This window comes from Rhinolophus sinicus, chromosome 15 (assembly GCF_057876585.1).
Source record: "Rhinolophus sinicus isolate RSI-liver-muscle chromosome 15, RSI-T2T, whole genome shotgun sequence".
Lineage (NCBI taxonomy): Eukaryota > Metazoa > Chordata > Mammalia > Chiroptera > Rhinolophidae > Rhinolophus > Rhinolophus sinicus.
This window is the reverse complement of record NC_142515.1, coordinates 16,483,694-16,500,953: the sequence shown is the minus strand read 5'-3', so window position 1 is coordinate 16,500,953 and position 17,260 is coordinate 16,483,694. Positions and strand designations below refer to the sequence as shown.

Sequence of the window (17,260 nt, the reverse complement as noted above, 5' to 3'; positions counted from 1 at the left end):
GCCTCTTCCAGATTAGTACTCTTATTTTCATGCAGAAAATATGTATGGGTGGGGAAAGTGGTGTGGAGAAGTTAAAAGAATCAGGAGCAGGCTCTGTGTTCTAGAACCAGCTTTGCCACCACTAACCCTGAGCCTCAGTGTTCTCATCTGTAAAAGGGAACAGTAAGATCAAGTGAATAATGGTTAACATTCATTGAGGGCTTCCTGTGTGCCAGCTACTATTCTAGCACTTTGTGTATGTTTTATCCATTTAATCATTTAACCCAACAATAATCCTGAAGTAGTGCTGTTATTTTCCCCATTTCACAGATGAGGAAATCAAGTCACAAACTTACAAGGACTCAGCAAAGCAAAGAAAAATAATATTTATGCAAGAATCGGTGGGGTGGGGCTGGGATGGGAAAATGTTATGTATATTCAGGTAATCATATCATCTCTGTAAATATCCGTGTCCTCAAAATAATTTCTAGAAACCCATCATTTACAAAGAAAATATTATAGAAAAATATTGCTGAAATAAATTTGAAAGTAGGTCAAATTTAATTTGGGACAAACTGAGCAATCCAATTAAAACCATTTTTTGGGGTTTCTCCCCCACCCGCCTTTTTCTTGTAATTTAAGTATGCCTTTCGGTTTAAAGTGAAATCCATATCCCAATTTAAATTCCACGAGCAAATCTGACGTTGGCATTGACTCGCTGTCTTACTCTGCTTGTTATGCATGTTAGGCAAGATCTGAATTTGATGCTCACTGAGAGTATATAAACACTTATAATCCTCTCAGCATGTGCTAAAATAATAACAGATAGGATAGTTTGATTTGCAAAGTGAGTGTCTGCCAAGTTCTACTAGACATTTCTGAACCAATTCAGAAAACCAGGATTCGGCAATGATTAAAGTGTCCTAGGTTCCTTCCTATTTATAGCAAAAAGAATTCCTGACTTGAAACACAGCCACATCAAGCTTGCTTAGTCTCCACCAGATGTACTTCTTGAAAGGTCTTAGCAGACATTGTTACAGGTGTTCTTTTGCTTTAAGAAACCATGGCATGTAAAAACCAGACGTAATAGAATCAATAAATCAGGAAAGGATTGTTTGCTTTTGACATGTGAAAGGGTTTATAGTAAAGACCTTTAAACAGTGAGTTTCTCAGCATATTTCAAATAGAAATTTAGTACGTCTAAGAATTTAGAGGTCCAATGGTAATTTTTAAAACTTTTTTGTCTTTTTACAGAGGCGTAATTAAAATATACTAAACTGCACATCCATCAAACAATCAAGATAATAGAATATTTTTGTCACACTCAAAAGTTTCTTACTGCCTTTTATAATTTATCCTCCTTGCTTTCCCTTAATCCCCTCCCCTTAAGCAATTACTGATCTGCTTTCTATCACTATAGATGAGTTTGCATTTTTAAAAACTTTATGCAAATGGAATCATAGTACTCTGTTTTTTTTGTTTTTTTTGTTTTTTGTGTTTTTTTTTTATTTGGTTTGGCTTGGCTTCTTTTACTCAGCATAATGATTTTTTTCAGAAATAATATTTTTAAAACTTGGGATAAAATACACATGATGCAACATTTACCATTTTTACTATTTTAAACTATAATCACTGGTACTAAGTACATTCACAATGTTGTGTAGCCATAACCACTATCTAGTTCCAGAACATTTGCATCACCCTAAAAGGAAACCCTGTACCCATTAAGCAGTTATTCCCCATTCCCTCCACCCCGCTCTTCCCCCAGGCCACTGGCAACTACTAATCTGCTTTCTGTCTGTATGAATTTGCCTATTCTGGACATTTCGTATCAGTGGAATCATATAATATGTGGCCTTTTGAATCAGGCTTTCTTTTACTTAGCATAATGTTTTCAAGTTTTATCCATGTTATAGCATATATCAGTGCTTCATTCCTTTTTATTGCTGAATAATATTCCATTGAATGGATAGACAACATTTTGTTTATCCATTCATCAGTTGATAGATTGGATTATTTCCCCTTTTTGACTATTGTGAATGGTGCTACTCTGAATATTTGTGCACAAGTTTTTGCTTGAACATCTGTTTTCTGTTCTTTTGGGTATAGTATATCTTGGAGTGAAATTGCTGAGTCATATGGTAACTCTATATATAACTTATTGAGGAAACTCCAAACTGTTTTCCAAAGAGGCAGCACCATTTTACTTTCTCACCAGCAATGAAGGAGAGTTCCAGTTGCTCCAGAACCTTGTCAACACTTGTTACTTTCTTTTTTTAAAATTATGGCTACCCTAGCAGGTATAACGTATTATCTCACTGTAGTTTTGATTTGTACTGACTAATGCTGTTGAGTATCTTTTCATGTGCTTATTGGCTATTTGTGTATCTTCTTTGGACAAATGGCTATTCATATCCTTTGTCCATTTTTCATTTGAGTTGTTTGTCTTTTGGTTGTGAATCATAAGAGTTCTTTATAAATTCTGGATACCTGACTTTTATCAGACATATGATTTGCAAATATTTTCTTCCATTCTGTCGAGTTTCTTTCAGCATAGTGATTTCAAGATTCATCTTTTAAAAAATATGTATCAAAAGTTTGGTCCTTTTTATTGTTATGTCATATTCAATTTTATGGATCTATCATAAGTTGTTTATTCATTCACCTATTGGTGGATATTTAGATTTCCAGTTTTTGACTATTACAAATAAAGCTGGTATAAACAAACATTCCTTTGCAAGGTTTTTTTTTTTTTCCAGTTCTCTCCCTTATCATTTATTCTGGGGGAAGCTAAAAAAAAAAAAAAAAAAGCAAAAAAAACCCCAAAAAACCCAAAATGACCACACATTGGTCTAGGCCACATTATAAACGCAAATATTGGTGTGAGCTTTCAGTGGAGAGAAGAACACTTGTTTAAAACAAAACGAAACAAAATAAAATGCCCCAAACAAAAAACCCCAATCAAGGTCATAAGAAAGGCTCCCAATTTAACTGTCCCCATTTATCCGCCCTTACTCACCACCTGAGACCATTCATTTTAAAGTTTTCTGAGGTGTAAAAGGGGTCAAAGAAGCAGAAGCAGGGATGAATGGGAGCAGGAGCAGGAGAGAGTCAGAAGACAGGAAGGAGCCAAGATGTACTTGAGAAAAGCAGTGATTCCTCCTTTGATAGCTCCCAGGGGCTGATGGAGAACGCCTGGGAGATCGGTATGTGGCTTCCACAGAAGTTGCTTTTCGAGAAGTAATAGGAAAGAATAGCACGAGGAACATAAGATGATGAGAGTCTAAATTTCTTAGCCCCCCGCCCCACTCTGGTTCAAGCCCTTGTTTCGCAGTCTAGTTGTGTAGGACACAATTCCCTGGCCCATGCTGGTGTTATGAGCCTTGTGCTCCCCTGGCTGAGGCAGTCGGTCACTGGTCATTGGTTGGCAGCTCACAGCAGCTCACGGCAGCTCTCACCAGCTGCTGGCTGCTCACGATGGCTGCTGGCCACTCCCGGCAGCACTTGGTAGCCCACAGCAGCCCACCACAGCTTACACCAAGCTCCAGCTGCTAATGGTAGCCCAGCTCCAGGGAGAGCTGTTGTTCACAGTCTTAGCAGTAGAGGGCGCAGCTCGCTGGCCCATGTGGGAATCGAACCGGAGACCTCGGTGTTAGGAGCACGGTGCTCCAACCACCTGAATCATCTGGCCACCCCTACATTTTTAAAGCTTCAGTATTTCAACAGAGTGTGTATATATTTGAACTCTCAGGAATAAAGTTCCTGAAAGGGAGAAACTGGGACACATAAAAGACTTGGGAATTCCTACAAACCCTAAGTGTTTCCTGCTCCAGGAAGTCCCTTCATGTGGTTGTTGGAGGTCATACCTTTTTTCCCTATTACTGGTGCAAAATGTTTCATCACCTCCCCAAAGCTTCTTTTCAAACCAGGATTTTCCCACTTACTAGTCACCAAGTCCTGTTCTTCAGTGGCCTGTGGACTCACTCCCAGCTACCCACTGGGGGGTAAAAAATAAAGGAATCCCCTTCTAGGCTGGCCCCAGTAACTCATACTTAAGTAAGAGGAGAGGTTGCCAGCCTCCTGGAGATTAGAACAACTTCAGAGACTAAATCTACCTTTCAAGGATGGAGAGTTTATTCATATGTAGTACATTCTTATGCCACATTAGGATAATAAGAATTAAGGATAGAAATCTCACATTCTTCCTCATACCTACCCTCCAGCCCAACCAGATTCCAGACATTGTGTCACTGTCATTGCCATTTTGCTAAATGGAGACCCCTAGGCACTCATCACATAGGCAACTGCATGTGTCATAAAAATGCACTACAACTTTTCCGTTAAAAGCCTCTTTTTCTCTGGCTACATTGGTAATTCTCTAGTTCGTTCAATATGTTAAAGGCTGTAGCAGCATGCATGAGAATTTCACTTTTTTTTTTTTGAAGTTAAGAAAGGTCTCCAGGAGATGCTGAGTTTTATTTTGTCTTGTCTGGATAGAGATTTGATTTGTTCTAGAATGTTCCAGGGTAGCAAGAGACTCAGAAAAAGCACAGGATGTATCGGTCTATTCAGTGTAATCTTCTCCCTCGTTTTCACCTTCGCATCAACGGAGAGAGCAACACACTTGCTTGTAGAACTGAACTTGGAGGCTGGATTGTCTGCAGGTTTCTTTGGTTCAGATGCGGACTGAGAGTCTTGATCCTTTTTGCTTCCTTTCCTATCTGACTCCTTCCGGTGGTCTTTGTTCCCTCCATCTCCTACACCCTGGCTGTAGTTCCCACTTTGGCCTTTTGGGACACTCACCTCATCCACTTTATTTTCATCTTTCCTTGCTGGCCCCTCCCCAGATGGTTGAGCTGGAATCGCTTCCCCCCACCACCACTTGTGGGCAATGGCTGCTCTGAGTCGGAGCTCTGAGGCCCAGCAGGAGGGTTAGAACTTGGCTTTACTGAAGCATTCTCCTTTGGTGGATGGGCTGGCACTACCTTTAGAGGCCATTGAGGTTTGGAACACTTGGAAGTTGGAGAGTGACGGTCTTCCTCCTTATTGAGTATTTCATTTTCTAGAGACTTCTTACTCTCCTTCTCGAATTTCTTCCAGATGTGGCTGACTGAGGGCCCCATCTGCGGTGACTCACTTCCTGTCCTTGATCATCTGTCCTGATCCTGGCTTTCCTCACTTCGCCAGGTTGGGTGTCTCTCCCGAGCCCATCCTTCTAGTTTTGGCTCATCCAGCTGATGCTGCAGTTTCTCCTCTTCCTTCTGTAGCCACTCCTCTACTTCTTGTTCTCTAGCAGCTGTGTCAACACGCTTTGTCCCCCAAAGATAGAGGCTCCTCGACTGGAGTGAAAGGTGCTGGAGGAATCATCTTCCTTAGGAGTGCTCTGAGGCTGTAGGTTCCATTTGGGTCTTTGGGGGAGGGGGCTTCTATCATTCACGCCTATAATCGTCCCGATAGTAATCATCTCTGGAGTTCCATGATTGATCATCGTGTCTGTCATACCTGTCTTCGCAGTGGTCCTCACCTCCTCTGTCATCATCATCCCTATGGTACCCACTACCAAATGCTCTTCTGCCACTGCCTAGCCCAGGATCATAGCCTCTGTCATAGTCTCTGCTTCCTCTGTCATCATAGTGACACCAGCCTCGTATTGATCCGTGTTCTGGCACAGGCCTTCAGAATAACTGGCCCGATACCCATCACGGTATCGGTCTGAATCATAATAATCTCAATACTTGTCTCCAAAGCTGTCATCTCTTCTTCTAGGTGGGTAGTCATCAAAGCTGTCTGTGGCAGGACGGGCCCTCCAGTCTGTGTCTCTTTTGTCAGAATCCTGATTTCTATCTCGGCCAAAAAACGATCATCTCTGTCTTTATCCTGTGCTTGATCAGCGATGTCCACTTGAATTCTTCTGTTACCTAGAGACTCTTCATGGAGGCTCAGGGCATCGAACAAGGACTCTTGGTCCTCAAGCTTAGCGTAACCAGAACCTTTCAACCTCTCTGGATTGCTGGGTTCACATGCTAAACACTCTGCCCTGATATTTAATCCTTTAAAGAATTCCTTAATGGAATCTTCTTTAACATCATAGGGCAGGTTCCCTAGAAAAGCAGTGAAGGGTAGTAATTTGGGAAGACGGCTCCTGTCAATATTGGGTTCCTGAGCAGCCCATGGAGCAGTGGGCAGGATGGAGCCATCAGCCGTCAGTGGAGGTGCGCTAGTCACATTGTCACCATTACTGTGCCAAGTGGTTGAAACGTCTTCTAGGTCGACTATTTCATCAGCTCAGCTGACTGGTTTGGGGACATAGGTGCTTCCTCTACCAGTCCCTCCGTTTTCAGCCAGAAAGTCTGTTAGGAAGATAGTCTTTCCCTTCTTATTCTTTTTTTTTGCTGAGGCTGCCATGTTGGAAGAGAAAGAGAACACAAAAGCTCCTTTGCAAGTTTTTGTATGGACATATCTTTTAGTTTTCTTGGGTAAATATCTAGGCCAATGATACTTTAACCTTTTAGAAGCACAGATGTTATACATAAGAATCGTTTTTTGGGGTGAAAACACCTTTGAATTTTTATTATTGTGTCTTTGAATGGATCATGTTACTAGGACCCTTCAAGGTGTTTAAAGAACACAGACTTTTCCATCTTAGTATTCAGGGTTGGTCACTCATTAGCTTAGTTTGTTTTTTTCTACTACTGATGAATCTTCCTTCAGTAATTTTTCACTTGACAAATAGTTATTACCATGGAAGTGGGACACAAGATGAATAAGACAACACAACTGCAGAACTTCAAGCTGGAAGGGACCCTAGAGATCACTTAATTCAATTCTCTCGTTTTGTAGAAAAGAAAGCCAGGTCCAGAAGGAAGACAAGATTTACCAAAGGCCACTCAGCTATTAGGGAAGTTAAGCGAGCAGAGAAAACTTATGTGCTTGTGTCGTGTTAAGTCTCCTAGTGATGAGGCATCTACGGATGCCACAGTGCCGAGGGTGAGTGAACAGCATTGTATTCCGGCCATGCTGTAGGGTACGTAGGGCACTCTTCCCCTCCTAGGTTATCCCATTTAATCCTCCAACAACTCTGTGAAGTAGGTAGGGATTAAGTCAGTACTCGTAGTTCAGGGTCCCCTAGCCAATGATTGAAGAGCCCAGGCTCAGAGCCAGGCCTCTGACCTGCTCCACTTTGGGCGCCCCCCTTCCATGCCATCACCACTGCCTTAGCTCCGGCTTCCCAGATTCTCCCCCTGCCTCCAGCTGGGCCTGTCCTCAGATCTTTCTTTTCTCCACACCAGCACAGCCTTAATCTATCTTGTCATCTGCTTCCTTAAAGCCTTGCTCTAGCTTCTTGTTGCCTATAGGTTGAGATTCAGACTGTTTAGAAACCCTTCTGTATCTTCCCCCATTAAGCTGTCCAGCCCTGGGCTTGCTCTCTTAGCTGCCCTCCTGCTCTTTCTACTACATCACCTTCTCTCTCCTCAACTCAATCATTCCCTCCATCTTTATGGATTCTGCGTAGACCTCACCTCTTCTAGGGAGCTTTCCCTGACTCCACGCAGGACGGGGGGGGGGGGATGCCCCTTTCCTGTAATGCCTGTGGCCCCCACTATAGCATGTACCCCACACTTAGCTCTTGTTGGTCTCTCCAAAGACCCCATGAAGTCCTACGCACAGAGCCAGTGTCTTTCGTTTCGGTGTCCTCAGTATCTGGCAGGGGCCCTGGCACCTAGTTTGTTGAATACATGAGACAAGGAGCAAGTTAACTGCACCACGACTTGATCTAACTCACTTTGTGATGGGAAAAACCACTCAGGATGGTCTTGTGGGTGAGAGTTGGTAAGAGACCAAAGCTTGGTTTTCTCCAACTTATGTTTTGTTCAGCTTGCCTGTCTGAGAGGGAGAGATACAAATACCCTGCCTTTATGTTTGGACAGGTAGTATAATTGGGGGGCACACGCCCAGGAAGTAAGAAACCTGAGCTTTGATCTGGGTTCCACCTTCAGTCCACTGTGTGAGCAGAGGTAAGGCACTTAGTCTCAGGTCCCACGTTCGTTAAATGGGGGTCAGGGTGTGGGGTTGGTACAGAATGTGGGGCTTGTTGTAACAATCAGTGAGATGACACGTGCACGTGCTTTGATAGCAATAAGGTGCTGCATACGTGAGTATCAAATGCAGCCTTTTTTGTCTCACTTAGTCGTCTCTAGCCAGGGATCTGATCGTGCCTTTAAAGGTGCAGGCAAATTCCAGGCTGAATTTCTTCTGTGAGATTCGATCCAAATAAGAGATCTGGTGGAAATGACCACCTGGAACACTCCTGAAACTCTGTTGCATCAAAGCTTTCAATGATAGAAATTTCTGGATCGCTCCTTATTTCAAGCAATTTCTAAAACAACACAACTCAAGGCAACAGCAACACCGGGATACTTCGTTATTACCTTGACATTTGCAATAATGACAGTTTAATTGCGGCAATGGTAATGACAGTTGACCTGTGGCAGCCACAAGAAGGAGTGGTCCAGAAAATAAGATACTGTCCACGATTTCTCTATGAGACCCAGTCCTACTACCCTATTTAAATTGCCTCCTGCACCGTCCCAGCCAATCTCCCTTACTTTGCCATGTTTTCTCTATAGCACTTGCCATCTTCTAACAGATTGCATCATTTTGCTTACTTATTATGTTTTTATTGTCTATTATACCTCCTCCCACCTTGCCTGTGCCATGTAAGCTCTCCAAGAGCAGGGAAGTTTTATTTAGTGATCCTCCCCCCGCCCCAGCCTAAGAATAATACTAGAGGCAGCTCACTAAATATTTCTGAAAGGACTAGATGAACTGTTAATAAAAATGCCAAGCTTAGGCATTGTTACATGGTGGCATTTATTTCTTCTCTGAGCTCACCTGGGATGTGAATGATGTGTGACTCCAGGATCTGAGTTTTGTGATTTAGGAAACTGAAATGAAAGTACAAGATGTTGGGAGATCATAGCCTCTGCTCCTGTGTGATTCTTGGAAGTAAACGAAGGTGCAGGACCTGGGCGGCTACCCCAGCCCAGGCGTCGCTGACTGTTATCGTGGCCTGGCTCTGATGGTGACCGGTCTAGTTGGACTCTGTTTGGCAGACACCTGAGCTGTGCATCTGGTGGGACCTTGACGTTGGATAAAGAGCAGAAAGGTCTCGGTCACACTCAATCCCTTGAAACGAGGGCCCCAGAACTGGGACAGCCACTTGTCCAGCAACAGGGAATTAGTAAATAAATTTGGCCACATCCTTCCATACCATCTCTGTGTGCTGTTACAGAGAAATCTCAAGGATATGGGGGAAAAGCAGGGTGCAGAAAGTGTATACATTTCTACCTTTTGTGTAAGAAAAGGGGAGAGTAGGAATATATATGGATTTCATATTTGCCTTAGTTGCATAAAAATACTGGAAGGACAAACAAATAGAAAACCTAATAAATGATTAGCTATGAGTGCAGGTGGAGAGCAGGGTTGAGAGGGTAGAGGGCGTGGGGGTGAGACCCGTGTTATAGCAGGTGAGGGAGGGGTGATGGAAGGTGAAGGAGCGGCTGCAGGAAGGACTGGTCCAGCTGTCTGAGGAGGTCACGCTGAGCTGATTTTGCATCTATGCCCAGAGGCTTGACGGTTGATGGAGGAGGGAGGGGTCTAGATGGGAGGAGAGCATCCTAGGTAGAAATGCATTTTCAGAGATGAGAAAGACCATGGTGAACTAGCAGCCTCAGAGGAATTCCACTGGGCTGGAGGTCAGAGTGTGTTTTTAATTAAGGGGCACTGACATGGGATGGGGTAGCTGGGGGATAGTTAGAGCTGAGGATGTGAAATAAGGCAGGATGCTGGTGACACCGAACCATGGTTTTCAAGGTAAAGAGTTTGGATGTTATCTTTTGAGTAGCTGTTTGTAAGCGTGGGTCTGATGTAATAAGATTGGTGTTCTGGAAGATTACATGGGTATTGGGGAAAGAGAGGATAATTAGCAGGGGTGTGTTTGTGTGTGCGAGCGCGCGCGTGCGTGTGTGTAGGTGTGCCCCTGGAGGTGGCAATGTCAGTTAGGAGGCCCCTCTACACTTAGGTAATGAGCATCCGAAATGAGGAAGCACCACAGCACGACAGTAAAAGGTAGGTATTGCGGTGGGAATGCCTGGGTTTGCGTCCTGGCTCCCTGCTTGCTTGCTAGCTGTGTAGCCTTGGACAAGTTCCTTAACCTCTGTACACATCCGTTTCTTTGGGTGTAAAATGGGGCTGAGAGGGCATCCACCTTATAGTGTTATTGTGAGGAGTAAATGAGATCATGTATGTTAAGAGGCCTTAAATGTTAGCTACTTGTATTAAGGTTGTGGCAGTGGTGAGGGAGGGGAGGGGCCAGACGAGAGACGTTAGAAGAAGGGAGAAGGGGTGCCAACCAAGTCTCCGTGCCGCCTAATCTCAGATGCTGGGAGGGCACAGCAAAGGGATACTTGGGTTGTGCTCTTCCGTGGTGTGGGTGTGGCTAGGAGCCAGCACTCAAACTACGTTAGATCTGTGATTTGTGAAAAGGATGAAGAGGGATTAGGAAAGGAAGCAGCCCCCACCCCTCCGCACTTTGGTTTTCCAACTCAGGGAACCAATTGTGGTTCACAGAGGCCCAAACTAACCTATATTTTCAACCTGAATATTTGACACTGTGCCTCACTTCTCTGACATAATTAGAGGAGAGAGAATTATGTGTAAAGTGTGCATGTAAGTCAGGAAAGGCTGGGGATAAGTTTATTTCCTTGAGCACATTACTGCCCTTTCTCAAAAATAGTTTCCTCTGTCCAAAATGTAGAGAATTGAATTAGTTTTAATTAAAAACCCCAGGGATTTTTAATTAAGGACCCTGAGATTTCAGAGAGTTTTTTTTTTCTTATTGAAGTCAGCATGTAAAACATATCACTTCGTGGTGGGAATGTAAAAACGGTACCACTTCTATGAAGGGATATTTGGCAACATCTGACAAAATTACATGTGCATTATTTTTTGACCAAACAATTCTTTTTATGAGCTCTATCCCCAAGATACACAGGGAAAAATAAGAAAAGATATATGCACGAGGCTTTCCATAGTGGCATTATTTGTAATAGCAAATACTGGAAACAACCCAAATGTCCACCAATAGTTGAAGAAATTACCGGACGTCCATACAGTGGGTTCTCTGTCGCTATAAAAGGAAGGAGGAGGATCTCTGTATATACTGCTATGGGATGATTTCTATGGTATATTGTTAAGTGGAAAAGGCAGGGTGCCGAAAAAATAGATAGCATGGTGCCCTCTGTCTGAGAAATACATATGTATTTGTTTATAATTCAAAGAAATGGCAGAGTAAATCAACAAAAATGATTACTTGTACAGGGAGGGAGGAAATGGATGGATTGGCCAGGGATAGAAACTAGACTTTTCTGAATGTATTTTGTTTTGTTAGGCTTGACTTTGGAACCCTATAGATGCTTTTCTTAACTATAAACAAAGTTTAATTAAGATAGAAAAAAAAATCCTCCCAAATCAAGAGCAAAATGAAGCAAATTTTATGTATCAAATTGGTCATTTAACCACACAAAATTATTTCAGACAACTTTAAATCACAACAATTAGATTATACATCTATAGTGGAATCTATCTTAAGGTCAAAACAAATTCCAAATAAATCTTAAGCCGTTTTTAGTAATGTTGTTAGTAATAATATCAGTATTACTATTCTGAATTATATATATATAATATATATATATATATATATATATTATATATATATATATAATTATGTTAAAATCATCAGAAACCAATATTTTTAGCATGTAAAAAGAGATGGAAGTTTTATAATCAATGATGATGAGTAAAAATCTTGTAATCCTAAATATGAATTGGAAATGTCAGTATGAACTCTTGATATATGTTTTCTTTAACAAATGAAGTATTTCCTAACTCTGACTACTGAAAAGCCTAGAAATAATGACCAACTCAGTAGCAATAGCACCTGTAACATCCATACTGTGTGGCCTTTAAATATAATTTCCCATTAAAAGGAATTAAGAGTCTTCAGAAAAATGGCCGATTATAGGTCTGGAACAGGAAATGTACAAAATGAGGTGGAATATCTTGTATCAGGAAGCAAAGTAGTTATCAAAGACTACTTTTGTCCTCTCGAAAGGACTCAGGAGTGAAGTTGAAGGGCCTCCCTCCCATTGTCCAAATATGGAAGAATTTGAGCATTCAAAAGAAAAACTAGAGTGGATTAACATACATCATACATCAAATATATTACACAGTGTAAAATCCCTGGGTAGAAAATTCAGTGGTCTCCATTGGAAGATGTTGGGGAACCAACTCATTCTGAAAACTGGTCAAGGAAAGGAAGGAATCAGACATTTATTCTGTCCTTTCTTACTGGTTACCTTAGGATGTCCAAATTGTTGGTGAGGAAACGTTCTTCTTTATAAAAGAATTCTATCCCATAAAGAAGGAATTATAGAATTGGAACTTCACCATTTTGTATCCCTTAATGAAATAAGCGTTTAGACAACATGGTTATCAAATGGCTGCTAAAACATTGGGTAAAGCTGATGGGAAACTTTATAATGGTTGGATTAGCTGATGACATTCAAACCCACTGATCAATCTTAATGTGACAGAAGAGAAAGAGTCCAGGCATCATGTGCCTATTGAGGTGATGTAGCGGGAAGTACATAGCACTATCAGAAATAGAACCTGAATCTTTGCCAGGCTCAAGATCTAACTCCCAGTTTATAGAAAATACAGGGGACAGAGGAACATGTTAAAACAACACCATGGAGATAAATATCAACCAACTGGAATGTGGGACATTCTTCAGGCCAGAAGACCTGGTTTCTTTAACAAGTAAATTTTTGTAAGAATAAGAATAGCAGGAGGGGTTATCTGTAGATTAAAAGAGAGTAAAAATATTTATCAGCAAAATGCAGTCTATAATCTTTGAATCCTAGCTCAAACAAACCAACTAATAAAAATTATGAGATTTATTAAGAAGACACTTGAACACACTGGATAGTGAGGCTAAATAATTATTTCTTTGTGTATTAATTTATTTTGTTATTTATTTATAGTTGTGATAATGATACTGTGATTGTGTTAAAATTTAAAAAAAGTTACTCTGTTTTAGAGCTATGTGCTAAAGTATTTATAGATGAAATGATGTATCTGGAATTAGCTTCAAAAAAATAGTGTGGAGGGTGAGAATGGCTAGTGGGTACAGACTGAATAAGACTGACCAAAAGTTAATAATTGTTGCAGCTGGGTGAGTGATGGGGACATGGGATTTCATTATACCATCCTCTCTACCTTTGTATAATTAGCAAATGTCCATAATAAAACTAAAATAAAAAAACCTACCAGCTCAGTTGGTTGTTCAGTCCTGATTTCAGCTGTCCCTGAATTTAATTTTGGGCTGTGGAGTATACTCTTGAAATCACCTGGGTAGCGATTAGAAGGGGTAGGATGTTAACTGACATCTCTCTGGCCCCAAAGCTCAAGGTCTTTCCATCTTACTCTGTAGAATTTATGTATTTCTGTGGCCAAACTATTGTGGGATTGTTTAGACTGAGGGTTTATTGGATTCCACAAATAGCCATCATACGAAGTTGGGGAAATGTGGGCAAAAGCAAAACAAGAACCAAAAATCAGAACCAAAACATCAAAGTTGGTCTTCCTCTGAGGGAGAGCAGTTTACCCCGGTGAAGGGCAGGAAGATGGAAAGACTGCATACCTCCCACTTGACCTGGTTAGGCCTTTAATATTACACCACCCTCGGTTTGGGATTGGGAGACCTGTGTGAAAATAGCATGGCCTGTCACTTACTAGCTTTGTGACCTGACTGTTCTGTGCCTCAGTTTCTTCAACCAACCTCCAGTGGTTGTTGGGAGGATTACGTGAGCTTGTAAGGCCTCAGATGTATATTTAGACGAGAAAGCTGAAGCATGGTTCACTGAGTTCCTAAGAATCCCAAAACTGGCTGGGCATTGAGTGTTTAGAAATGCCTTATGACCTGGACACCCTCCTCCCCAGCCCCAGCCCTAGCGCACATTCTCCAGCACTTTCTCCAGGACCTGGAGTTGCCTAAGTTTGGAATTGCCATTTAGGAGGCTCAGCAATCTAAGACTATCATTTTTCCACCTGGCCAGGTTTTATTTTGTTGCATGGCTTGATAGCTAAGAGCAGCTGGCGAAGACCCTTCTTAGGTGGGTCCATGTAAAAGTCCAACCGGATAGCTAGAGGCAACTTGAACTTCGCTGTCTTTGAGACTGGGAGGCAAAGGTGAGATTGCTCGTCTTTTCTGAAGGAAGCACCACAGTTTCTCCCTTCTGGCTGTTTACCTCTTACAGCCATAATTCACCCCCCTTTCCTCACTAAGTCTCAAAACACGCAGGGCTCCATTCTGCAATGTGGATCTTTTCTGGAGCCCTGTAAGAGTTCTTGGCCAGTGCCCTTAGTTGAGTCACTTGGTCACCTGGGAAGTGTCCAGGAGCCATACCTTGTGGCCTTTGATCCCTGGGCGTCCGGCTCATTTTCCCCCACTGCATGTGGCCTGCCCACTTGCCAGGGCTTGGGTGTGAGGCAGCCGAAGGCCCTGGGCAGTTCAGCCAGAGGGAGCCCTGATTTACGAACTGTCCATATTTAACCGAGGCTACAGCACTTTTATTAATAGAACATGCTGCATTTCCTTTTTATAAAAATATAAAGATCATTGCACTCAGGAAAATGCCCGGTGACTTTCTGTCTTTAGGGCATGTTCATCACCAGGCTAAAATTAAAAGTGAAGTCAGGCTCATCTTGAGTCTATTTTTAACTGAGTTTAGCATATGAATGTGAACGTGAAGTCTTTCTTTAGATCTCGCTTAACTCAATTATTTACTTATGCCAAGCATCCCGCCTGGAATTCTGAACTGTGGCCGGGTCTACCTATAGTAAGAGGCCAAAAAGGAAGTTAGGGACGATTAGCCCAAACGCTGCTGAGTTTGTGTGTCTTCTCCCCATGCCAGCTTCACTTATTTGGGGAAAGTTGAGGTAGAGATAGCTAGGATACTGGGGGTGGGGGCGTGGGGGTGAAAAACTAGAAAAAACAACCCACCAACCAAGCAACCTATGGCCATCTTGTGATATTTAGATATTAAATAGCCCTAAGTAGTACATATTTTTCTAGGGGCTCCAATTTCGAAGCAGCAACTTGGGTTGAAGGGGAGACACTGGATTGCAGGGGAGACTTTGTCATTCAAGCAGAAAGTGCGAATGGCCCTGGCATACCACCAGAGACTTGGGACAACAGGTGGAGGGAGGGAGAGGGAAAAAAAACGTAACAAGTGTCATTCCTGTCCAGAGAGTTCACGCTGAGTGATGAGAATGCTAGGGAAAACTTTCAGAAACCCTCTTAAATTCCCTCTTTGAAATCTTTTTAATGTCTGCTCTTTGAGGCCTGTGAAAGGAGGGGAGGGCAGAGGGCAGAGTTGATCCTAAATCTTAAGATTCTTTGGCCTAAAGTTTCACTTGAAGGCAGGGACTGACTGACAAAGGCTCTTTTTGAACTTCTGCTGAGGGCAGTTCCCTGCGGACATTTTTTGAGTAAAACACATTTTAAAAAAGCTCATGTATCGTGATAAGTCCATACCCGGGTTTTGTTTTGTTTTGTTAGAAAATTAATTTTTAAAATGGCGATTTTATGTGAAACATACTGCCAGCTCGTTCCAGTCGTGTCATTTTTCTTTCCACTTTTACATGAATGTGTTTATATTCAGTTCATGTTGTCCTGAACGCCTTCAAGGCATTGCCGCTTTTAAGCAGAGGAAAATCTTCCTTCTATTTTTTTTGGTGTGGCACCAAAGCCATCTTTGAGGATAAACGGAAGATTAATTTAAAATGCCAATTACTTTTGCTAATCTGTTGATGGTGAGGTTGATTATGGCTAGAGAACTTTGACAGTGTTTCCAGATAGAGTCTGAGAGGGGAGTATAGGGAAGGTGTGTGTGTGAGTGTGTGTGTGTGTGTGTGTGTGTGTGTGTGTGGCAGGATGGTCATTTTACTTTTGGGGACTAGGAATGATATTTAAACACTAAGTTCCTTCCATATATTATTTGCATTTTCTGTTAAAAGCAATCAACATGAAGTACGATGTGTTTATAGGCCACTGCCATCTGGCTGAAAAATGTCTTATGGGTTTTTGCCTGCAGTTCAGCAAACCATTTACATGCTTTAATGATCTTTTCAATAAAACTTTGGATTCTTACAATGATCGTAGGCTCAGAATGTTGTTTTCAATTCTGAAAACTTTTCACGTTCATTTGGCTGCAGTAAATTGTAAGGGACTGGCTCTCCCAGCCAGTCTGATAGTTTTGACTGTGTCCAGTTAGTAAAACAAGGTAGAGGTAGAGGTGGGGAAAGGTCTGTGCGACAGCCCTTGAACACGGTGATTTCAAGATGCTCTCTTGACTTCTGGATAAGGCAGTTGTTTGGGACCTGGTGAATGGACAAACCCCTGATAAACAGAGTTGCTAAATTCAAAATAATATGCCATTTCTTTGAAAGCATTCAATTTTACCATATTTAGGTGTTCAAATATGTTTGTCTTGATTTTTACCTTGACTGAACTTTATTCATTTGTGAGTCTAATGATTCATCCTTTGAAACCTTTTAGCATCTTGTTAGGTTGTTCCTGCTACGAGAACATTTTTGTCTTGTTTTTCCTTATCTCAGTTTGACCCTTTAGGGAGTCAGGCTTTCACATCTTGGATTTTAAGGGTAGATCCAAGAAATGGTCAAGACTACTTGTCTCTTTCTTGGGGACTTTTGGTTGGCACCTGGCACCGATAGATAAAGAAGTGAAGAATGTGGCACATCCTTCAATTGTCCTCTGAGGTGAGATCTGAGCCTTAATTTCTCATGACTGGACTGTGTGAAAGTCCCTGTGATTTGCCTTTGCTTCTATCACTGTTACTACACTTTGTAGGATTGAAGCTAGGCCTGGGACCCTCAGTGGTCCTCTCTAGCCCAGCATTAGGCTGCTGGCGCTAATGCCAGCTGCCAGCATGCGCCTTCTCCTTTGCTGGCAAGTGGGAGCTGGCTCAGAGAACACTTAAATATACTAGAATCGTCCCTGTTGCAGGTTTCCTTTGGAATGCTCACAGCTTCTGAAAATATGGCTTATTCTCATCAACCTCTCTCCAGGTTTTATTTATGAGACATACTTCCCCCTCTCCAGGTTTTATTTGTAAGAGCTCTACTGTAAAACATAAAG

General features: G+C 42.0%; 1 protein-coding gene and 1 pseudogene across 1 annotated transcript in view; one reads left to right on the top strand and one right to left on the bottom strand.

Annotated features, from left to right (window-relative positions):
* RBM20 (RNA binding motif protein 20) overlaps positions 1-17,260 on the top strand; it is a 181,009-nt gene that overhangs the window by 9,730 nt on the left and 154,019 nt on the right. The gene's annotated exons all lie outside the window — the stretch shown is intronic.
* LOC109443858 (eukaryotic translation initiation factor 4B pseudogene) lies at positions 4,544-6,384 on the bottom strand (annotated as a pseudogene).